The following is a 24,368-nucleotide window of genomic DNA, read 5'->3' on the forward strand; positions in this document are numbered from 1 at the left end:
CTCCGGTTTCCTCCCACTGTCCAAAGATTTTTAAACTAAATTTAGAGTACCTATTAAATGGCAATTTAGCGTGACCAATTCACCTACTCTGCACATCTTTTTGGGTTGTGGGTGTGCGACCCACGCAGTCACGGGGAAAATGTTCAAACTCCACAAGGTCGAACCCAAATCCAAGGCGCCGTGAGGCAGCAGTGCTAACCATGTGCTGCCCCCCTCCTTCCCCCCCCCCCCCAACCAACCCCCCACACACACACACACACACACACAGATGTGCAGATTAGGTGTATTGGCCATGATCAATGCATGGAGTTATGGGATAGGGCAGTGGAGTGAACCGAGATAGAGTGCTCCATCGGAGGATCGGTGAAAACGCGATTGGCTGAATGGCATCCTTCAGCAGTGTAGGGATTCTATCAAAACGACTGAGTTGCATGGTGGCACAGTGGTTAGCACTGCTGCCTCCCAATGCCAGGGACCCAGGTTCTATTCCGACTTGGGTGACTGGAAGGATGCTTTTCTAATTGGAGAGCTGTGACTAGTGGTGTTCCGCAGGGATCAGTGCTGGGACCTTTGTTGTTTGTAGTATATATAAATGATTTGGAGGAAAATGTAACTGGTCCGATTAGTAAGTTTGCAGACGACACAAAGGTTGGTGGAATTGCGGATAGCGATGAGGACTGTCAGAGGATACAGCAGGATTTAGATTGTTTGGAGACTTGGGCGGAGAGATGGCAGATGGAGTTTAATCCGGACAAATGTGAGGTAATGCATTTTGGAAGGTCTAATGCAGGTAGGGAATATACAGTGAATGGTAGAACCCTCAAGAGTATTGAAAGTCAGAGAGAACTAGGTGTACAGGTCCACAGGTCACTGAAAGGGGCAACACAGGTGGAGAAGGTAGTCAAGAAGGCATACGGCATGCTTGCCTTCATTGGCCGGGGCATTGAGTATAAGAATTGGCAAGTCATGTTGCAGTTGTATAGAACCTTAGTTAGGCCACACTTGGAGTACAGTGTTCAATTCTGGTCGCCACACTACCAGAAGGATGTGGAGGCTTTAGAGAGGGTGCAGAAGAGATTTACCAGCATGTTGCCTGGTATGGAGGGCATTAGCTATGAGGAGCGGTTGAATAAACTCGGTTTGTTCTCACTGGAACGACGGAGGTTGAGGGGCGACCTGATAGAGGTCTACAAAATTATGAGGGGCATAGACAGAGTGGATAGTCAGAGGCTTTTCCCCAGGGTAGAGGGGTCAATTACTAGGGGGCATAGGTTTAAGGTGCGAGGGGCAAGGTTTAGAGTAGATGTACGAGGAAGTTTTTTACACAGGGTAGTGGGTGCCTGGAACTCGCTACTGGAGGAGGTGGTGGAAGCAGGGACGATAGTGACATTTAAGGGGCATCTTGACAAATACATGAATAGGATGGGAATAGAGGGATACGGACCCAGGAAGTGTAGAAGATTGTAGTTTAGTCGGGCAGCATGGTTGGTACGGGCTTGGAGGGCCGAAGGGCCTGTTCCTGTGCTGTACATTTCTTTGTTCTTTGTTCTTTGACTGTGTGGAGTTTGCACGTGGGTTTCTCCCGGGCGCTACGGTTTACCCCCACAGTCCAAAGATGTGGGGCGCTCTTTCGGAAGGTTGATGCAGACTCGATGGGCTGAATGGCCTCCTTCTACACTATAGGGATTCTATGGTCCAGGTGATATTTCAAAGTTGGCAGATGACACATAACCCGATGGGAGCGTGAGTTGTGAGAAAGATGCGTCAAGGGGATTTGGAGAGGTTAAGTGAGTGGGCAAAACTTTGGCAGATGGAATACCATGTGGCGAGATGTGAGATTATCCACTTCGGTAGAAAAACAGAAATCCAGGGGCCGGGATTCTCCGAAATCTCGGCCAAGTGTTGACGCCGGCGTAAACACCGGAGTGGTGCACGCCGGCGTCAATGGGACTCCTTGCCCAGCGATTCAGCGGCCCTCGGGGGCCAGCACTGCCGATCGGGTTCCGCGCATGCGCGTGGTGGAGCCCTACAGCGGGCCAGCGGGATGGAGGTAGGGCCCCTCCAGATCGTGGGCGCCCACCAATTGGTAGCCCCTGATTGCGGGCCTGGATGCCGTGGAGGCCCCTCCGCAATCTGATCCCCCCCCCACCAAGACGGCCAGCGCGACTGCGGGTCCGAGTTCCCACCAGGTGGTACCCATGTTCGAACCACGCCAGTGGGACTCAGCGGGAATTTGGCCGGTCGAGCGCGGAGAATGGCCGCGGGGGCCGCTCTGGCGCCGCGTCAACCACGCGAGCTAGGTTGGCACCGATTCTCCGAGAATCGTGTCCCGGTGTCGGAGCGGCATGGCTGGAATTTCCCGCATCACCGTCGATTCTCCGACCCGGCACGGGCTCAGAGAATCCCGCCCAGAGTATTTTCTCAATGCTGACAGGCTGGGAAGTATTAAACCTCAAAGGGATTTGGGTGTCCTTGTTCATGAGACAGTGAAAGCTAACGTGCAGGTACAGCAAGCAATTAAGAAGGTAAATGGTATGTTTGCCTTTATTACAAGAAGAATTGAGTATGGGAGTAAAAATGTCTTGCTATAATTATATAGTGCCTTGGTGAGGCCACACCTGGAGTAATGTATACAGCTTTGGGTTTCTTGCCTAAGGCGAGATATACTTGCCATAGAGGGAGTGTTCAAGGGAAGGTTCACCAAACTAATTCCTGAGATGGACGGATTGTCCTATAAAGAAAGATTAAATGGACTGGGCTTTTAGAAGAATGAGAGGTGATTCAAACATAATCCTTACAGGACTCGACAGGGTAGATGCAGGGAAAATATTGGGCTGAGGGCTCTAGAGCCAGGGGATACGGTCTCAGAATAAGGGCACATCCATTTAGGAGTGAGATGAGGAGGAATTTCTTCACTCAGTGGTGGGTGAATCTTTGGAATTCTCTGATTTAGCAGTTTGGATCAGAAATTGGCTAGCTGGAAGAAGACAAAGGGTGGTGGTTGATGGGAAATGTTCAGACTGGAGTGCAGTTACTAGTGGTGTACCACAAGGATCTGTTTTGGGGCCACTTCTGTTTGTCATTTTTATAAATGACCTGGAGGAGGGCGTAGAAGGATGGGTGAGTAAATTTGCAGATGACACTAAAGTCGGTGGAGTTGTGGACAGTGCGAAAGGATGTTACAAGTTACAGAGGGACATAGATAAGCTGCAGCGCTGGGCTGAGAGGTGGCAAATGGAGTTTAATGCAGAAAAGTGTGAGGTGATTCATTTTGGAAGGAATAACAGGAAGACAGAGTACTGGGCTAATGGTAAGATTCTTGGCAGTGTGGATGAGCAGAGAGATCTCGGTGTCCATGTACATAGATCCCTGAAAGTTGCCACCCAGGTTGAGAGGGTTGTTAAGAAGGCGTACGGTGTGTTAGCTTTTATTGGTAAAGGGATTGAGTTTCGGAGCCATGAGGTCATGTTGCAGCTGTACAAAACTCTGGTGCGGCCGCATTTGGAGTATTGCGTGCAATTCTGGTCGCCGCATTATAGGAAGGGTGTGGCAGCATTGGAAAGGGTGCAGAGGAGATTTACCAGAATGTTGCCTGGTATGGAGGGAAGATCTTATGAGGAAAGGCTGAGGGACTTGAGGCTGTTTTCGTTAGAGAGAAGAAGGTTAAGAGGTGACTTAATTGAGGCATACCAGATGATCAGAGGATTGGATAGGGTGGAGAGTGAGAGCCTTTTTCCTCAGATGGTGATGTCTAGCACGAGGGGACATAGCTTTAAATTGAGGGGAGATAGATATAGGACAGATGTCAGAGGTAGGTTCTTTACTCAGAGAGTAGTAAGGGCGTAGAATGCCCTGCCTGCAACAGTAGTGGACTCGCCAACACTAAGGGCATTCAAATGGTCATTAGGATAGACATATGGACGATAAGGGAATAGTGTAGATGGGCTTTAGAGTGGTTTCACATGTCGGCGCAACATTGAGGGCCGAAGGGCCTGTACTGCGCTGTTATGTTCTATGTTCTGTGTATGTTTGAGACTGAGATCGCTAGATTTCTACATATTAGAACATCAAGGGATCTGGGGATGGTGCAGGGAAATGGTGTTGAAGTGGAAGAACAGCCATGATCTCATTGAATGGCGGAGTGCTCTTGAACGACTGAATGGCCCACTCCTGCTCCTATTTCTTACGTTATCACAAAGAAAGAACCAAGAAAAGTACAGCACAGGAACAAGCCCTTCGGCCCTCTAAGCCTGCGCCGACCATGCTGCCCGTCTAAATAAAATCTTCTACACTTCAAAGAACAAAGAAAAATTGCTGTTTTGTGGGAGCTGGCTGTGCACAAATTGACTGCCATGTTTCCTCTGTTACAACGCTTCAAATACACTTCATTGGCTGCAGCCAGCTCCAATCCAATTCAACAACACTCATCTACCTGATCAGAGTGGTTACAATTGGCTTTAGTTCCAGGCTAGGCAAAAGAAACGTTGACTCCCAGGGCTCAACTGTTCATAATAGTCTCGCACGTTGGTCAACACCTTCAGCTGAGGATCAGGTTTGTAACTATTTTCTATGGTGATCTTCCATGCTGCCGAATGAGAGAAAACAAGGTGAGTCAGGAACACCATCATGAATAGTACTGCCTCTGGCTGGCAATATTACCATAGCCTTAACATTTGTAGCATAGGTTCCTTCTAATTAACATCAATGAAATGGACATAACCATCTTCAGCTGCTTCATCATTGACCTTCCTTCCATCATAAAGTCAGAAGCGGGGCAGCACAGTGGCGCAGTGGTTAGCACTGCGGCCTCACGGCGCCGAGGTCCCAGGTTCAATCCTGGCTCTGGGTCACTGTCCGTGTGAGTTTGCACATTCTCCCTGTGTCTGCGTGGGTTTCGCCCCCACAACCCAAAGATGTGCAGGTTAGGTGGATTGGCCACGCTAAAGTGGCCCTTAATTGGAAAAACTGAACTGGATACTCTAAATTTATATTTAAAAAAAATAAAGTCAGAAGTGGGGATGGTCAATGTTCAGCACTTTGCGACTCAGATACTGAAGTAGTTCATGTCCAAATGCAGCAAGACCTGGACAATATCCAGGTTTGGGCTGACATGTGGCAGGTAACATTCATGCCACAGAAGTGCCAGGAAATGACCATTCAATGTCATTACCATCACTGAATCCCTCACTATGAACATCCTGGGGTTACCATTGACCAGAAACTGAATAGGACTAGCCATCACTTTCACAAGAGCAACTAGGATTAGGTAATAAATGTTGGCCTCGCCAGCGACGCTCCCATCTCTTAAATACATTTTTAAAATCTCAGAGTTCAGAAACCTCACAAGCTTTTAATTTTACAAAGTTGCAGTGGGAGCTTCTATAGAATTAAGAAAATCATTTTGTTCTAATATATTTTTAGAGCCACGTTTGATGTGACCACGCTGTTCCTTGATTCAGAAGAAATTAAGTGTTTACAGTACAGTAAATTACATGTTTTCTCTTAAAACCTTAAAGAAAATAATTTCTCAAGTAAGTTTTTTCTTTCCTCCCCCACTGTCCCCACATTTCTCAGGCTCTCTCCTCGCTTCAACACTATTATCTCTGGATCCTGATGAAAGTTTATTGACCTGAAAAGGCCATGTTTCTGTTTCTCTCTCCACACAGATGCTGCCTGACCCACTGAGTGTTTTGCAGAGTGTGGGGCAAGTCATGGGATGAAAGTTCCAGGAATGCACTTAATCACAGTTGGCAAACCCTAATGCTGATTGAACAGAGGGACTGGAATTTACAAAAGGGTCTCGACACACACCAGGACGCGCGAACATGGGTTCGGCACAAAGTAGCCTCAACAGACGTTTAGTGCCACCGTATTACCCGGGGTTTATCAGGTGTGGTAATACCAGGTATTGCGGTACCTGAGAGGTGGATGACCATTGGCTAGACCCAGGAGTCTACCATTGGCTGATGTACACTGCTCCGCCCTGAGAGGCAGAGTATAAGAACCGATGCCGTCCCAGCAGCCTTCACTTTCTGTATCGAAGCTGCTGGGGAACAGTTCTAGCAGATTGAAGCCTATTAGTTATGACTCACCTTGTCTCGAGAGTAATTGATTGCGCATCATCAGGTAACAGCGACAGTTTGAATTATAATTACTTCCTTCAATGTAGTAAAATGTCCAAAGTTCACAGATGTGTGATCGAACAAAATTTTACACCAAGCTACATTAAGGCAGCTGGCCAAAAGCTTGGTTACGGAGTATTTTTTAAGGCCTATCTTAAAGGAGGATAAAGAGTTAGGGAGTCAGAGAGGTTTAGGGAGACAATTCTAGAGCTTAGGGCCCAGGAAGTTAAAGACATGGTCCGCCATGGTGGAGAGATTAAAACCAGGCATGAACATAGAAAAATACAGCACAGAACAGGCCCTTCGGCCCACGATGTTGTGCCGAACCTTTGTCCTAGATTAAGGACAAATTAATCTACACCCCATCATTCTACTGTAATCCATGTCCCTAAACAAAGAGGCCAGACGTAGCGACATGGTGGGACAGTGGTTAGCATCACTGCCTCACAGGGAGCCGGGTTCGATTCCGGTCTCGGGTGACTGTCCGTGTGGATTTGCACGTTCTCCCCGTGTCTGCGTGGGTTTCCTCCGGGTGCTCCAGTTTCCTCCCTGTGGTAAACCACTGTGTTCCTATATTAAGGGTTGTACGGTAGAACCTGCACTCCAGGTTCACCTGGGCCCCTGCATGCTAGCTCCGCCCAGGAGCCGGGTTATAAATATGTGTGGCCTTCAGCTCGCAGCCATTTCATCAGCTGCTGTAGGAGGCCACACTTCAGATACTAATAAAGCCTCAGTTTGAATTCAATTTCGTCTCCAGCCAAATTGATCGTGCCTCAATTTATTAGTATCCGATTCAGGAGATGGACCTCCGGATTAAACCAGATCGCCTGCAGCTGGATCCACACGCAAGCGACGCCAGAAAGGACTTTCAGCACTGGCTAGCTTGTTTTGAAGCGTATATCAACGCGGCGCCGAGCCCTGTTCCAGAGGCTCAGAAGATTCAAATCTTGTACTCCAGACTCAACTCTAAAATCTTCCCGCTGATCCAGGCTGACGCTATGACTCGACTCAAAGAGAGTTATGAGCAGAAGATGAACACGCTCTTCGCCAGACATGCGCTCGCAACGCGTACTCAACTACCTGGTGAGTCAATCGAGGACGTCTGGAGGGCCCTGATCCCACTAGTGCGGGACTGTGACTGCCAGGACGTTACAGCTAAGGAGCACTCAGATCTCCTTATGAGGGACGCTTTTGTAACTGAGATTGGGTCCGATGTTATCAGGCAGCGCGGCTCCTAGAATGGGCCTCGCAGAGACTAAAACACTAGCGTTTTCCATGACGGTCGCCCTGCGCAATGTCCAGTCCTATGCCCCCAACTGCATGGCCCACTCCTCCTACGCTTCATGGACCCCACAGGCAGCCGCCCCAGCGGGGGCGCTACCCACCCAGTACGCCTGCACTACGCGCCAGCCGGTGATCTCCGGGGGGCCCCGATGCTATTTCTGCGGCCGACAGAGACACCCCCGCCAACGCTGCCCGGCCCGCGCTGCCCTTTGTAAGGCCTGCGGGAAAAAGGGCCACTATACAGCGGTGTGCCAGGCCCACTCAGCGGCAGCGGTCGCCCCACCCCCCCCCCCGGTCACGGACAACGGGCGCCGCTATCCTCCCCTCCTCCCCAGGCCATGTGCGAGCAATGGGCGCTACCATCTCTCCCGCACCAGGCCCGCTCAGCAGCAGCGGTCGCCCCGACCCACCCCGGTCACGGACAATAGGCGCCACTATCCTCCCCTCCTCCCCAGGCCATGTGCGAGCAATTGGCGCCACCATCTTCTCCCCCGCACAACACGTGCGTTTCATGGGTGCCGCCATCTTGCACCACCCCCGCAACGTGTGTTTCATGGGCGCCGCCATTTTGTGACCCCCCCCAGGACCTCCGGACGCCGCCATCTTGTCCACCCCGCAGCACACGGAGTCCAACGGTGTTTCAGGACCCCGACGCAGTGTCCGCCTCACTACCCGACGATCAACCACGACTCGCATCCATGGTAATCGACCAGTCCAGACTACACACTCTGACCAACGCATCCACCAGCGTGAAAGTCAACGGCCACGTGACCTCCTGCCTACTGGACTCCGGGAGCACCGAGAGCTTTGTACATCCAAATACGGTAAGGCGCTGCTCCCTTAAGGTACACCCTCCCGATCAAAGTATCTCCCTGGCCTCCGGATCCCATCGCGTAGCGATCCGGGGGTACTGCACGGTCACGCTCACAGTCCAAGGCGTAGAGTTCCACGGTTTTCGCCTCTACATCCTCCCTAACCTCTGCGCTGCACTTATCCTTGGCCTGGATTTTCAGTGCAACCTCCAGAGCCTGACCCTTAAATTCGGCGGACCCTTACCATCCCTCACTGTTTGTGGCCTCGCGACCCTAAAAGTCGATCCTCCTTCCCTCTTTGCCAATCTAACTCCAGATTGCATACCCGTCGCCACCAGGAGCAGACGGTACAGCACCCAGGATAAGGCCTTCATCAGGTCCGAGGTCCTGCGGTTGCTTCAGGAGGGAGTCATCGAGGCCAGAGACACCCCCGCCAACGCTGCCTGGCCCGCGCTGCCCTTTGTAAGGCCTGCGGGAAGAAGGGCCACTACGCAGCGGTGTGCCAGGCAGCGGTCACCCCCCCCCCCAGTCACGGACAATGGGCTTCGCTATCCTCCCCTCCTCCCCAGGCCATGTGCGAGCATGGAGACCCTGGAGAGCTCAAGTGTTAGTGGTTATGTCTGGGGAGAAAAATCGAATGGTCGTGGACTACAGCCAGACCATCAACAGGTACACACAACTCGACGCGTACCCCCTCCCACGCATATCTGACATGGTTAACCAGATTGCACAGTACCGGGTCTTCTCAACGGTGGACCTGAAATCCGCTTACCACCAGCTCCCCATCCGTAAATCGGACCGGCCATACACTGCCTTCGAGGCAAACGGCCGGCTATATCACTTCCTTAGGGTCCCCTTCAGCGTCACCAATGGGGTTTCGGACTTCCAAAGGGCGATGGACTGAATGGTCGACCGGGTACGGCTTGCGGGCCACGTTTCCGTACCTAGACAATGTGACCATCTGCGGCCATGATCAGCAGGACCACGACGCCAACCTCACTAAATTTCTCTGCACCGCCATTCTCCTCAACCTCACGTACAACAAGGAGAAGTGTGTGTTCCGTACAAACTGCTTAGCCATCCTCGGCTACGTGGTCCAGAACGGAGTTCTGGGGCCTGACCCCGACCGCATGCGCCCCCTCATGGAGCTTCCCCTCCCCCACTGTCCCAAGGACCTCAAACGCTGCCTGGGGTTCTTCTCGTATTATGCTCAGTGGGTCCCAAACTATGCGGACAATGCCCGCCCACTCATACAGTCCACTCATTTCCCCCTGACGGCAGAGGCCCAACAGGCCTTCGCCCGGATCAGAGCTGATATTGCCAAGGCCACAATGCACGCTGTAGACGAAACACTTCCTTTCCAAGTAGAAAGCGACACATCGGACGTCGCCCTTGTCGCCACTCTCAACCAGGCAGTCAGGCCCGTGGCATTCTTTTCCCGCACCCTCCATGCCTCCGAAATTTGGCACTCATCCGTCGAAAAGGAGGCCCAGGCTATCGTTGAGACTGTGCGACATTGGAGGCATTACCTGGCCGTCAGGAGATTCACTCTCCTCACTGACCAACGGTCGGTAGCCTTCATGTTCAACAGCACACAGCGGGGCAAGATTAAAAATGACAAAATCTTGCGGTGGAGAATCGAGCTCTCCACCTATAACTACGAGATTAAGTATCGCCCTGGCAAACTCAACGAGCCCCCAGACGCCCTATCCCGAGGTACATGTGCCAGCGCACAGGTAGACCGACTCCGGACCCTGCACGACAGCCTTTGTCACCCAGGTTGTATCACTTCATTAAGCCACGGAATTTGCCCTACTCCGTCGAGGAAGTAAGGACGATCACCAAGGACTGCCAGGTCTGTGCGGAGTGCAAACCGCACTTCTACCGGCCGGACCGTGCGCACCTGGTGAAGGCCTCCCGCCCCTTTGAACGCCTCAGCGTGGATTTCAAAGGCCCCCTCCCCTCCTCCGACCGACACACGTATTTCTTCAGTGTGATCGATGAATACTCTTGTTTTCCCTTCGCCATCCCATGCCCCGACATGACGTCTGCCACCGTCATTAAAACCCTTAATTCTATCTTCACTCGGTTCGGCTTCCCCGCCTACATCCACAGTGACAAGGGATCCTCATTCATGAGTGATGAGCTACGCCAGTTCCTGCTCAGCAGGGGTATCGCCTCCAGCAGAACGACGAGCTACAACCCACGGGGAAATGGACAAGTAGAAAGGGAGAATGGGATGGTATGGAAGGCCGTCCAGCTGGTCCTACGGTCCAGAAATTTCCCGGCCTCCCGCTGGCAAGTGGGCCTCCCTGATGCACTACATTTCATTCGCTCATTACTTTGCACTGCTACTAACAGTACACCGCATGAACGCCTTTTTGCCTTCCCCAGGAAGTCCACATCCGGGGTATCACTCCCAACTTGGCTCACAGCTCCGGGAACCGCGCTTCTCCGTAAACATGTGCGGCTCCAAAAGGCAGACCCATTGGTGGAAAGGGTGCACCTGCTCCACGCAAAGCCACAGTACGCCTACATGGCGTTCCCCGACGGCCGCCAGGATACCGTCTCCCTCAGTGACCTAGCACCAGCAGGTTCCGCCCCCACACCACCACCGTCGCACCCGGCGGCACCCTCCCCTCCCCCGCCACCCCCATCACCACCCCTAGGACCGTCCGTCCTCCCCCTGCCCACCCCCGTTGATGAAGAGGATTTCGGCACGCCCCCGGGCCGGCTGAACCTCTGACCCGGCCCACCGGACGACCAGAGACATTTTTTTTTCACTGTTCTGTAAATATTAAAGATTGCGAATTGTATATAGTTATCCACCACCCCTGCCGGACTCAATTTTAACAGGGGGTGAATGTGGTAAACCACTGTGTTCTTATATTCAGGGTTGTACGGTAGAAGTTGCACTACAGGTTCACCTGGGCCCCTGCATGCTGGCTCCGCCCAGGAGCCGGGTTATAAATATGCGTGGCCTCCAGCTCGCTGCCATTTCATCAGCTGCTGTAGGAGGCCACACTTCAGATACTAATAAAGCCTCAGTTTGAATTCAACTTCGTCTCCAGCCAAATTGATCGTGCCTCACTCCCGCAGTCCAAAGATGTGCATGTTAGGTGGATTGGCCATGCTAAATTGCCCCTTGGTGTCCTAAAGGTTAGGTGGGGTTACGGGGATAGGATGGGGGTGTAGGCCTAGGTCGGGTGCTCTTTCATAGGGTCGGTGCAGACTCGATGGGCTGAATGGCTTCCTTCTGCACTGTAGGAATTCTATGATTCCATATCTCAGAGGGTCACATGGCTGGAGGAAGGTACAGAGATAGTGAGGAGTGTAGCTATGGAGGGATTTGAAGACAACAATAAAAAATGTAAAACGCTAGTTTGGGTCAGTCAGGGATGTGGGGTGATTGCGACCTGGTACGAGTGAATGGGTGGCAGAAGAGTTTTGGACGAGCTCAGGTTTATTACATATCTCTTATCCGAATGCTGTGTTGATGAGTCAAACCCACTGCGACTAATATGTTTGAACCTTCTTCTGACTCACCGACATCAAATGCTCGCCGTGTGAAAACTAGCAGAATATACATTGTGTGTAATCACTCTGTGCTGTAGGAAGGCATGGCGGCGCAGTGGTTAGCAGTGATCCTGGCCCCGGGTCACTGTCCGTGTGGAGTTTGCATATCCTCCCCGTGTCTGCGTGGGTCTCACTCCCACAACCCAAAGGTGGATTGGCCACGTTAAATTGCTCCTTAATTGGAATTTTAAAAAAAAAGTATTTTCTTTAGCCAGAGAGTGGTGAGAATGTGGGAATGAAGTAGTTGAGACGATAGCATAGCTGCATTTAAGGCAAAGCTGGGTAAGTACACGAGGGTGAAAGACAAAGTTGATATAATAAGGAGGCGTAAGGTCAGGGGGGCTCGTAGCATAAACATCAGCACAGACAGTTGAGCCAAATGGTCTGTTTCAGTGCTATCATTTCTATTTATGCGAACTACAGAAAGATACCTTACTGTTATTTGTTACCACAGTTCCCAGGATAATATCGAATTTCACCTATTTGATCGAGTTGGTGTTGTGCTTCTCTGGTACATCCCATGTTAAATGCAAGCTCTAGTTCTGTATGCCATTGTAATCTGCTAGCCATACATGAGGCAGTCCCTTAACACACCTGTCAGGATTTAAATGAAGCAACTGGATTCAGACTGAATTGGGCGGGGAGTTGGGGGGGGGATGTTGCATTGTCGGAGGTGCCATTTTCAGATGAGACCCCGGGCCTTGCCCGCCCACGCACACAGGTGGATGCAAAAGATCCTGTGGCATTATTTCGTAGAAGAGAAGGGGAGATGTCTCCCTCCCCCGCCCCACCATCCGCCACCCGCCCTCCCCCCTGCACCTCCTCCCAGTGCCCTGGCCAACATTCATCCCTCAATCAACATCACAAAAATTAATGATTTAGCTGTTAGCACACTACTACTGTTGGTTTTTTCGGTACACAGCTTGGCTGCCCTGTTTCCAACTTTACAGCAGTGACTGCTGATAACAATAAGTATTTAATTAGCTTTAAAGTACTTTGGGGCATCTGCTGGTCAGTGGAAGACACTATACAAATGCGATCCTTCAAGACAGCTACCGTATTTCGGACAATCTTGAACTGGAATGAAACTGGTTGGTTGCCTTTCCTCCATAATTAGGAATCCGGTCAGTGATAAGAACAAAATCGGAGTATTTCCCAGGTCAGATGCTGTAATATAAGAACATGAGAACTAGGAGCAGGAGTAGGCCATCTGGCCCCTCGAGCCTGCTCCGCCATTCAATGAGATCATGGCTGATCTTTTGTGGACTCAGCTCCACTTTCCCGCCCGAACACCATAACCATTTATGTCTTTATTCTTCAAAAAACTTTATCTTTATCTTGAACATTGGTGGGAAATCTGTGAACAGGTTACATTTTGGAGTTTCTGCCTGAAGTCATCACAGCTGATCAGCGAAACCCCAGAGAGTAAATTCCTGGAGCAATCCGCATCATGAATGAAGTAAAGAAACGGAAAGTGAAAATCATAAATCGCAGTACGGGAGTGAAAAATGTGGTTATTCCCCCGTCAGTAAAGTTGAGAAATTGCCATTTCCAATTCTCTCTAAGGGGATTGCCAATCTAGTAGGAAATTGCAGAAGTGGTTGAAATGGAGGCAGGAAATGGTATTTGGCAATTAAAATAATGCAATGGAAAGAGGAATGGAACAATTTGTTATCACGCTGGCAGTAATTACTGCTTCAAAAGAGTGAGTTTGATTTTGGATGTGGTAAGCAATCAATTGAGAGCTGATCCAATTTGATCAATGGAATAAACGCACAGGAGTTTCCCTTGGTCACAGGAGTCAGTCAGTACCGGCCAGTCAGGATATCATTCAGTTACGAGGTTGTGACGGAGTGACAGAATGGAAATGTGCTGGGCCATAACTCAGAGGTCGATGGTTTGCAAGTGGAGGACCAGTGAGAGTGGAGAGCGGAGAATGTGCAGGTTAGGTGGATTGGCCACGCTAAATTGCCCCTCAATTAGAAAAAAATAATTGGGAACTCTAAATTTATTTTTTAAAAAGACGTGACAGAGATAGTAGAGTTATTGGTTTATCTTCCAAACTTCCTTAGATTCTTTTTAAAAAAAAATTTTTTTTTAGAGTATCTAATTTATGTTTTCCAATTAAGGGGCAATTTAGCGTGCCCAATCCACCTAGCCTGCACATCTTTGGATTGTGGGGGCAAAATCCACGCAAACACGGGGGGAATGTGCAAACTCCACACGGACAGTGACCCAGAGCCGGGATCGAACCTGGGACCTTGGCGCCGTGAGACAGCAGTCTAACCACCACGTCACCGTGCTGCCCCATGGATATAACATATTAGCTTGGATAAAGGATTGGTCAGTGAACAGGAAGCAGAGAGAAAGGGGAAATGGGTCTTTTTCGGATTGGGAAGCTGTGACAAGTGCAGTGCCACAGGGATCAGTGCTGGGGTCTCCATTTACAATGGACATCAATTACTTCGATAAAGGGGCTGAATGTACACTAGCTGAATTTTCCAATAACACCACGATGATAAGTAGGAAAGTAAATGTCAAGGGGTATAATCAGGTTCAGTGGGTGGGCAAGAATTTGGCAGATGGAGTGAACTTCTCCACAAGGAACTACAGAAAAGCAGAATGTTCTTTAAACAGAGAGAGATTGCCAAATTCAGTGGTGCAGAGGAACTTGGGTTCTCTGGTACATGAATCACACGGGTTGTTATGTGCGGACAGCAAGTGATTAGGAAGACAAATGGAATGTTGATCTTTATTATAAGGGGAAACGAATATAAGGTTTTACTGCAGCTATACAGGGTCTTGGTGTGCAGCTTTAGTCTCCTTATTTGAAAAAGGATATAATAGCATTAAAAGCAGTTCAGAGAAGGTTAACTCGACTCTTTCCCTGGATGAAGAGCGTACCTTACAAAGATTGAGTCAATACATGTTGGAGTTTAGGAGATCGAGTGCTGTCCTTACTGAAACATAACAGATTCTGAGGGGACTTAAGGTTGGATACTGGAAGAATGTTGCCTCTTACCGGGGAGACTAGAACTAGGGGAAACAAGTTTAAGGCTAGGTCTTCCTTTTAAGACAGAGATGAGGAGAAGGTTTTGCTCTCAAAGGGTCATTACTCTGTGGAATTCTATTCTCCGGAAAGCAACGGAGGCTAGGTCGTTGAATTTATTCAAGGCAGAGTTAGTTAGATTATAATAGACAAGGGAGTGACGGGTTATTGGGAGCGGGCGATGGGGAAGGGGGGGTGGGGGTGCCCAGGTTGTGGGGGGGGGGGGGGGCTCAGGCAGGTAAGTAGAGTTGAGACCTGTGGTGGTATGTATTAGGGGTAATACGGTACACCATGAATGCCGAGGAGCTATTGGAGGACAGGTGCTGGGTCCCGATTGAATCTGCCGCCTACTGGGCTCCACCCAGATAGGCGGGGTATAAGAACCCGGTTTACTCCCCGCAGCTGCATTCTGTGACTGAGCTGCTGGGGAACAAGTCTGCTCAATAAAGCCTCGATTGAAGTTCTTTACGTCTCGCCTCGTGTGTGATCGATGGTGCTACAATTTATTGAGCAGACGTAAAAAGGAATATGGAGCTCCGGATTGCCCTGGAGTGCCTGTGAATCGGCCCCCAAGCAGCTAACGCAACATCGGCATTTAAACACTGGCTGGCGTGCTTTGAGGGGTACCTCCGAACAGCCCCCGGCAGACCAACGGAAGACTAGAAGATGCAGGTCCTGCATTCCAGAGTGAGTCCCGAAATCTACGCACTCATCGAGGATGCGGAAGAATTCCCAGCGGCGATCAACTTGCTGAAACAGACCTACATTAGGCCCGTCAACCAGGTCTACGCACGCTACCAGCTCGCGACGAGACGACAAATCCCCGGGGAATCGCTGGACGAATTCTTCAATGCGCTGACGATCCTGGGAAGAAACTGCAACTGCCCAGCGGTAACGGCGAATGAACATACGGACCTCCTGATCAGAGACGCTTACGTAGCAGGTTTGGCATCGTCGCAAATTCGCCAGAGACTTTTAGAGAAAGACTCTCTCGGACTCACAGAGGTACGGACCCTTGCAGCCTCCCTCGACGTGGCCTCCCAAAACGCCCACGCCTATGCCCCCGATCGCACTACAGCCCCTTGGGCTCCATGGACCCCCGCCGCGACCGACCCCCCGGCACCCCCCATCCCTCTGCAAGCGTGCGCGGCCAGAATCCCAGACCACCCGGGGGGCCCCGCTGCTACTTTTGCGGGCAGCCGAAACACCCCCGCCAGCGCTGCCCGGCCCGCTCGGCCACCTGCAAAAGCTGCGGTAAAAAGGGGCACTACGCAGCGGTGTGCCAGTCCAGTTGGGTGGCCGCTATCTCCGGGGAAGAAACGGGACCACGGGCTCAACCCCCCCCAGCGACCAACGGGCGCTGCCATTTTGGACCCCGGACACCACGAGGGGGGGGACGGGCGCCGCCATCTTCCTACCCACCAGCCGCGTGCGACCCATGGGAGCGGCCATTTTGTTCACCCCCAGCAGCGTGCGATCCATGGACGCCGCCATCTTGGCTGATAGGCAAGGACCCCAGCGTGGACGGCTCCACACTGCCTGAAGACAACGATCTGATGCACCAACCACGTTTGGCATCGGTGACCCTCGACCAGTCGCGGCCCCGGACGCTCCAGATGACGACGACAAAGGTGCTGGTGAACGGGCACGAGACGCCGTGTTTGATCGACTCGGGGAGCACGGAGAGTTTGATTCATCCGGACACGGTAAGACGCTGTTCCCTTGTAATTCGGCCAAGCACCCAAAAAATGTTCCTGGCGGCGGGGTCCCACTCCGTTGCAGTCAAAGGGTTCTGCATCGCAAACCTAACGGTGCAGGGGAGAGAGTTCAAAAATTACCGGCTGTATGTCCTCCCCCATCTCTGCGCTCCCACTCTCCTGGGGTTGGACTTCCAATGCAATCTCCAGAGCTTAACATTTAAATTCGGCGGCCCTATACCCCCACTGACTATCTGCGGCCTCGCGACACTCAAGGTCGAATCGCCCTCCTTGTTTGCGAACCTCACCCCGGATTGCAAACCCGTCGCCACTAGGAGCAGACGGTACAGCACCCAGGACCGGACGTTTATCAGGTCCGAAGTCCAGCGGCTGCTGAAGGAAGGCATAATCCAGGCCAGCAATAGTCCCTGGAGAGCTCAGGTGGTAGTAGTGAAGACAGGGGAGAAGCAGAGGATGGTTGTAGACTACAGTCAGACCATCAACAGGTACACGCAGCTAGATGCGACCCCCTTCCCCGCATATCCGACATGGTCAATCGGATTGCACAGTCCAAGGTCTTCTCCACCTTGGACCTTAAGTCCGCCTACCACCAGCTCCCCATTCGCCCCGGTGACCGCAAGTACACTGCCTTCGAAGCAGACGGGCGGCTATACCACTTCTTAAGGGTTCCATTCGGCGTCACGAACGGAGTCTCGGTCTTCCAACGGGAGATGGACCGAATGGTTGACCAGCACGGTTTACGGGCCACGTTCCCGTACCTCGACAACGTCACCATCTGCGGCCACGACCAGCAGGACCACGACGCCATCCTCCGCAAATTCCTCCAGACCGCTAACGCCCTCAACCTCACCTACAACGAGGAAAAATGCGTGTTTAGCACCGACCGTCTAGCCATCTTGGGCTACGTAGTGCGTAATGGAGTGATAGGCCCCGACCCCGATGCCTGGGCTTCTTTTCATATTACGCCCAGTGGGTTCCCCAGTACGCAGACAAGGCCCGCCCACTAATCCAGTCCACTACTTTTCCCCTGTCGACAGAGGCCCACCAGGCCTTCAGCCGCATCAAAGCGGATATCGCAAAGGCCACGATGTGCTCCATCGACGAGTCCCTCCCCTTCCAAGTCAAGAGCGACGAATCCGACATAGCTCTGGCGGCCACTCTCAACCAAGCGGGCAGATCCGTGGCCTTTTTCTCCCGGACCCTCCACGCTTCAGAAATTCGCCACCCCTCAGTAGAAAAGGAGGCCCAAGCCATAGTGGAAGCTGTGCGACATTGGAGGCTTTACCTGGCCGGTAGGAGATTCACTCTCCTCACTGACCAACGGTCGGTAGCCTTCATGTTCGATAATGCACAGCGGGGCAAGATAAAGAACGACAAGATCCTGCGATGGAGGATCGAATTCTCCACCTACAACTATGAGATCTTGTACCGTCCCGGAAAGCTGAACGAGCCGTCCGATGTCCTATCTCGCGGCACATGTGCCAACGCACAAGTGGACCGCCTCCAAGCCCTCCACGAGGACGTCTGCCACCCGGGGATCACTCGCTTCTACCATTTTATAAAGGCCCGCAATCTCCCGTACTCCGTTGAGGAAGTCCGAACAGTCACCAGGAACTGCCAAATCTGCGCAGAATGCAAACCGCATTTTTTCAGGCCAGATAGAGCGCACCTGATAAAGGCTTCCCGTCCCTTTGAACGCCTCAGTCTGGGTTTCAAAGGCCCCCTCCACTCCACCGATCGCATCACGTACTTTCTTAACGTCGTTGACGAATACTCCCGTTTCCCCTTCGCCATCCCCTGCCCCGACATGACCGCGGCCACGGTCATTAAAGCCCTCTGCACCATCTTTACCCTGTTCGGTTTCCCCGCCTACATCCATAGCGATAGGGGTTCCTCCTTCATGAGTGACGAGCTGCGTCAATTCCTGCTCAGCAAGGGCATAGCCTCGAGCAGGACGACCAGCTACAACCCCCGGGGGAACGGGCAGGTAGAGAGGGAGAACGGAACAGTCTGGAAGACCGTCCTACTGGCCGTACGGTCTAGGAGTCTCCCAACTTCCCGCTGGCAGGAAGTCCTCCCGGATGCCCTTCATTCTATCCGGTCCCTGCTGTGCACCACCACGAACCAAACGCCTCACGAGCGCCTCCTTGTCTTCCCGAGGAAGTCCGCTTCTGGAACATCACTTCCGACCTGGCTGGCAGCCCCGGGACCCATCCTGCTCCGGAAACATGTGCGGGCGCACAACTCAGACCCACTGGTGGAAAAGGTACATCTACTCCACGCCAACCCGCAGTACGCCTACGTGGCGTTCCCAGACGGCCGACAGGACCTGGCGCCAGCCGGAGCTCCCCACACCAATCACCACCCCCTCATTCCCGCCGGTGCACCCCACAGCCATCCCCTTCCCTGGGGGATCGGTTCTCCTCCCAGGCCCACCCAGGAGTAAGGAAACAGAGAGGGACAGCGCCATGCTCCCAGAGTCGACCGGACCCGAGCCAGCACCACCACCACCACCACCCGGGCTGAGACGATCAGAAAGGGCGACCAGAGCACCATCTCGACTCATCGAGTCGACTTAAGATGTATATAATTCAGTGGCCCAGTAAAGCGGCATTGTTGTAAATAGTTAACGCTGCTAATCGTGTAAAATGTGAAAAATCCAGTGGCCCAGTAAAAGCGGCATGGTTGTCTATAGTTTAATGGTTAAGGTACCGACCCTGTAAACCCCGACCACCATGCCACCCACCACCCCGCTGGGTTCTTTTTAACAAGGGGAGAATGTGGTGGTATGTATTAGGGGTAATACGGTACACCATGAATGCCGAGGAGCTATTGGAGGACAGATGCTGGGTCCCGATTGGATCTGCCGCCTACTGGGCTCCACCCAGATAGGCGGGGTATAAGAACCCGGTTTACTCCCCGCTGCTGCATTCTGTGACTGAGCTGCTGGGGAACAAGTCTGCTCAATAAAGCCTCGATTGAAGTTCTCTACGTCTCGCCTCGTGTGTGATCGATGGTGCTACAAGACCATAACCGGATCAATCATAATCTAATTGAATGATGACACAGGCTCAAAGGGTTTAATGGCCTGCTCCTGCCCTTGAGTCCCATGTTCCTATGTCCTATGTTCTTCTCCGGGATATCTAAGGAGCTGGGTGATCGGGGCAAGCCACTATGTATCGCCTTAACCAACCAGGTGGAGAAATCGTAAGTGCATATTTGGAACCAGAAGTTTCAGGTTAATATAGTTAATTCAATGTCAAATGAGGAACAGAAATAAAGGAAGGGAAAGGAAGATTTGATTGAGAGAGATAAAAGGCAGAGAAAAAGCAAGAAAATTTGAAACAAGCGAGTCAAAAACAATGCTTTCTGGCAATGGATTCTAGATGTCGAATACACTGGTCCAAAGAATAGATGTTGACTCAACGCTTATACTCATTTGGGATGTAAGGAGACGAAAGGATATGGAGAAATGCTGAGGAATTCATTAAAAAGATAAAGAGCTGGGGCTGCACGGTGACTCAGTGGTTAGCTCTGATGCCTCATGGCGCCAAGGTCCCAGGTTCGATCCCGGCTCTGGGTCACTGTCCGTGTGGAGTTTGCACATTCTCCCCGTGTCTGCGTGGGTTTTGCCCCCACAACCCAAAGATGTGCAGGCTAGGTGGATTGGCCACACTAAATTGCCCCTTAATTGGAAAGAATTAATTGGGTACTCTAAAATTTCTAAACAAAAAAGTAAAGAGCTAGCGAGATTAACAAAATGGTGGTACAAAGCTCCCACACCTCCATTCTGATCGTCGAGGAACACTCACAAAATGGTGCTCTTCTGGTGCAGAATAATCCGACTGATCCTTGAGTGACTATCATTGCCGTGGGACCGTGCGCCAAACCCTAGAATAAAGTGGATGCATGCTTTACTCGCAAGGCAGTTTGATGCAACATTTTAGTAGCATTCTGATGAATCTACATTGTAACCCCTCAGGCCAGTTCCCGACGTCAGTATTCAACGCTGAACGCAATAATTCAGATGAGATATGACCAAAATTCTGATGAGCATCACTCATCACTGAAGCATCACTTCCTCATTTTCAAATTACAAAATTCCTGAGATAGAAGACAACATTCCATTCTTGACTTCCTTGTACCTGTGCATCAACGTTTGATGATTTACATTGTAAGGGATTGTAACAGATTACATTGTAACAGATTTACATTCTGTTTACTCCCTGTTTATTCCTTTATTTGCCCTTTCTTTTATTTTGCTGTTATTATTTTGATCTATTGATGATTAATGTCACTTTAAGGTAAGCAGCCTGTATCTTTAAGTCAAGCAGAAGAATCTAGAATCATAGAATTTACAGTGCAGAAGGAGGCCATTCGGCCCATCAAGGCTGCATCGGCTCTCGGAAAGAGCAGCCTACTTAAGCCCACACCTCCACCCTATGCCCGCAACCCAGTAACCCCACCTAACCATTTTCTTTTGGACACTAAGGGGCAATTTAGCATGGCCAATCCACCTAACTTGCACATCTTTGCACTGTGGGAGGAAACCGGAGCACCCGGAGGAAACCCATGCAGACACAGGGAGAACGTACAAACTCCACACAGACAGTGACCCTGGCCGGGAATCGAACCTGGGACCCTGGAGCTGTGAAGGAACAGTGCTAACACTGTGCCATCTAGAAGGCTGTACTGGTTTAAACTGGAGTTGCAGAATGGCTGGCATCAGTGAGAGAGCTGGGTTGGGACTCCATTTGATTGATTGGCTGGTGGTCAATGAATTGGCCCAAAAGGCTGTGCTCTGCCCGGTAACAGGAGGCGATTGGATTGGATTCCACTGCGACGATTTTCAGAATCCCAAAGTTCCAGTCTGGGTTCAGCTATGGTCCTGGCAGCACAGTCAAAGGACCAGGCTAACTCTTTCCAGAAAGATCCAGCTAATTCTCTCCAGAAGGCAGCTGTTAAGGCTGTCTCTCTCTTCGGAGTGCATGTGGGTGCTGTTTTCATGAAACTACAGAAACTGAATTGAAACCATGAACTGAAAACACAGTTTGATAAGATGTAAGGTGTCTCTCCAGGAATGTTATGAGTACTGCATTTATAAACTGAATAAATGAATCTACAGAGAAGATCAACACAGGCTGTAAACCAAAGACTTTAATCTGCAAGCTTGCTGTGAAGAAAAATGTGCTAAAGACCATCGTCTGAAACAAAGATCCTCTTTCTCAACTTATGATTTTTACCCCTTTCCATCCTTCTGTGTTTGTCTATCTTGTGTGTGTACAGGGTAGGGACAGGTTAACGTGGAGATTTGATATGAAATAATAGTTAACTAGTTGTATTTGCTGCATGTTTCATTATAGTTCTTATTATAACTGTGATTGTGTTTACATTTACAAATCTGGTGACTGTGATTATTGGGCAGCCAAGGACCAAAGAGCTTTGGGTATTTTTATAAGAATTATTGGTTAATTCACTTGTGTTGTGACTCTGGGGCAGGTGGGGCTGGAAGTGACCGTGTCCTAGCCCAAGGTGTCGTACCAATATTCATGAATAGCTTTGTTGCTTGCTTCTCCACAGCTCCCAGCTATCATTATACTGATTGCCTAATTCTTGTCCTCTGGTTGCTGACTCTGCTCACAATGGAAACTCTGTCAAAACACCATTGGAGGAGGTTGAATTGGAGCTTAAGTGATGTGTGTCCGAGGTGATATTTCTTTCTCGGATCCAAAGCGGGCAGCCACGCACTGCTCCGACGCTGAACCCCACCTTTCGCAACGTTCCGAGGGTAACGTCCACACAAGGGGAAGCGTCTTCAACGGGGATGTGAGGCAGGCCTCTCCTGACCAGGTGGCTCCCTCTGCTGAGTGGTTCATTACAAATGGGGAGAGTAAAGTGCAGTGGAGAGGCAGTAGTGTAACCCAGCGTAGGAAATCTGAATCAGTTCTCTCTGACGGGATCCTTTCATTCATTTTTCCTGCTTGACGGTTTTAAGTGGTGGTGTGTGGGACACGGTTACTCCCCCGTGTATTGTTTTGACAGCACCCGTCTTTCTTCGCAAATCTTTTTAAATTTAGGATACTTTCTTCTGGGTTGAAGAACAGATTGTCATTTCTGTGTGGGCGGCCCAACATTAGTGTTGTGCTGGTGGAACTGGCTAATAGGATGCCTTATGCATGCCTGTACAGTCTGCAGAGAACACGTCAACTGTCCCAACACACTATCCTTGCGTCAACACCTTACCCGCTCTCAAAGATTTCCCAAACTCTTGTCGTTCAACTTGAAAAAACAGAAAGGCAACTAATGGGTTAAAACTCACAAACACCCTACTCCCCCAGTGTTTCACTGAGCCCTTTCCATGTCAAACAGAAGGCCTCATCAGCAGCCTGTGACCATGGCTACGGTATGAGGCCTGCTCATTATAAACACAGTGTCAAACATTTAGCTTACTCTGGCAAAGTGGCATCAAAGGCAGAATTTGTGTAGCAGAAAGTATTCTTAGCTAGTACATTTAACGAACCAACCGTAATTACTTAGCATATCCACCCTTGAGCTTACCCTATAATTCAATACCTAACTATTAAATCATCCTTAAATCATACTTAATTCACTCACAATGTCACCACATATTTATACAACCGACTCAAGTTACCGTAAGCACTCTGTCGTTGAATGTTCTAAGGTGTTATAATTTAAAGTGGGGTTCAGACTCATAAAATGATGATGAGCTTGGAATGTCGTTGAAGAAAGTTCTGGAATGAGCGTTGTTTTCCGGTTTCTCCCTTCCACCCCCCTTCAGAACTCACAAGAGTTGGGTCCCATCTCTCTGTCTGATAGGTGCTTGGTGATAATAAAAAGACTTGCAATTATATAGAGCCTTTCGCAACCTCACAAATTCCCCAAAGCTCTTTGCAACCAATGAAGATAAGTCACTGTTGTAAATTTGCATAAAGCAAGCTCCCATAGTGACAATAATATTGATGCAACAAGTAGATCATCTGCTTGTGCAATGGGATAATTATTGGCCAGGACATCAGGGAAGCACCCGCTCCCCTAACATCAGTTTAACATCTCAACTGACAGAGGGGATCTCTGATAGCGTAGCGCCACTATTAGTGTGCTTGGCCATTGGAGGAAGACACCACTCCTGAGGTATGCTTACTGTCACTTCGGTCCCCGCAGCTCCCCTCTCCTGATCCAGGAGTAGCCGGCAAGGTTCCTGGGAGGCCGGCCCTTGATATCGGAGGCACGGTGTCACAGTGGTTCGCACAGATGCCTCACAGCGCCAGGGATCCGGGTCCGAATCCGGCCTTGGGTGACAGTGTGGAGTTTGCACGTTCTCCCCGTGTGTGCGTGGGTTTCCTCCGGGTGCTCCGCTTTCCTCCCACAGTCCAAAGATGTGCAGGTTAGGTGGATTGGTCACGCTAAATTGCCCCTTAGTGTCCAATGGTTAGGTGGGGTCAGAGGGAGAGTGGGGGGCATAGGTAAGGTGCGCTTTTGGAGGGTCAGTGCAGACTTGATGGGCCGAATGGCCTCCTTATGCACTGCAGGGATTCTATGACTCCAAGATATCGAACCTCTCCCTCTCTGTTACTGCTGTTTATCCAGATCTTCAACACGCAAATCCAATGAGAGTCCATCAGTATCCCTGACTGATTTTAGTGGCAGTGTACTTGTGACATAAAGCTGATGTTCACTGTTCCCGCGCTAGCCTGTGGTCCTCCCAGCAGAACAAGCAAACCACAAAAGCAATTTATACAGTGGTCGTTATCATAGAATTGACCAGCACCTCATTTGTACCACAGCG

General features: G+C 50.7%; 1 long non-coding RNA gene across 1 annotated transcript in view; it reads right to left on the bottom strand.

Annotated features, from left to right (window-relative positions):
* The window catches only part of LOC140403287 (uncharacterized), a 32,441-nt gene extending 9,074 nt beyond the window's left edge, over positions 1-23,367 (bottom strand). Inside the window, exons 1-3 of the long non-coding RNA XR_011938278.1 lie at positions 23,214-23,367; positions 20,374-20,452; positions 4,433-4,585 (exon numbers count right to left, since the gene is read on the bottom strand). This is a non-coding gene — a long non-coding RNA (uncharacterized lncRNA). The remainder of the gene's footprint in view (positions 1-4,432; positions 4,586-20,373; positions 20,453-23,213) is intronic.
* Between the last annotated feature and the right edge of the window lie 1,001 nt (positions 23,368-24,368).

This window comes from Scyliorhinus torazame, chromosome 27 (genome assembly GCF_047496885.1).
Source record: "Scyliorhinus torazame isolate Kashiwa2021f chromosome 27, sScyTor2.1, whole genome shotgun sequence".
Taxonomy (NCBI): Eukaryota; Metazoa; Chordata; class Chondrichthyes; order Carcharhiniformes; family Scyliorhinidae; genus Scyliorhinus; species Scyliorhinus torazame.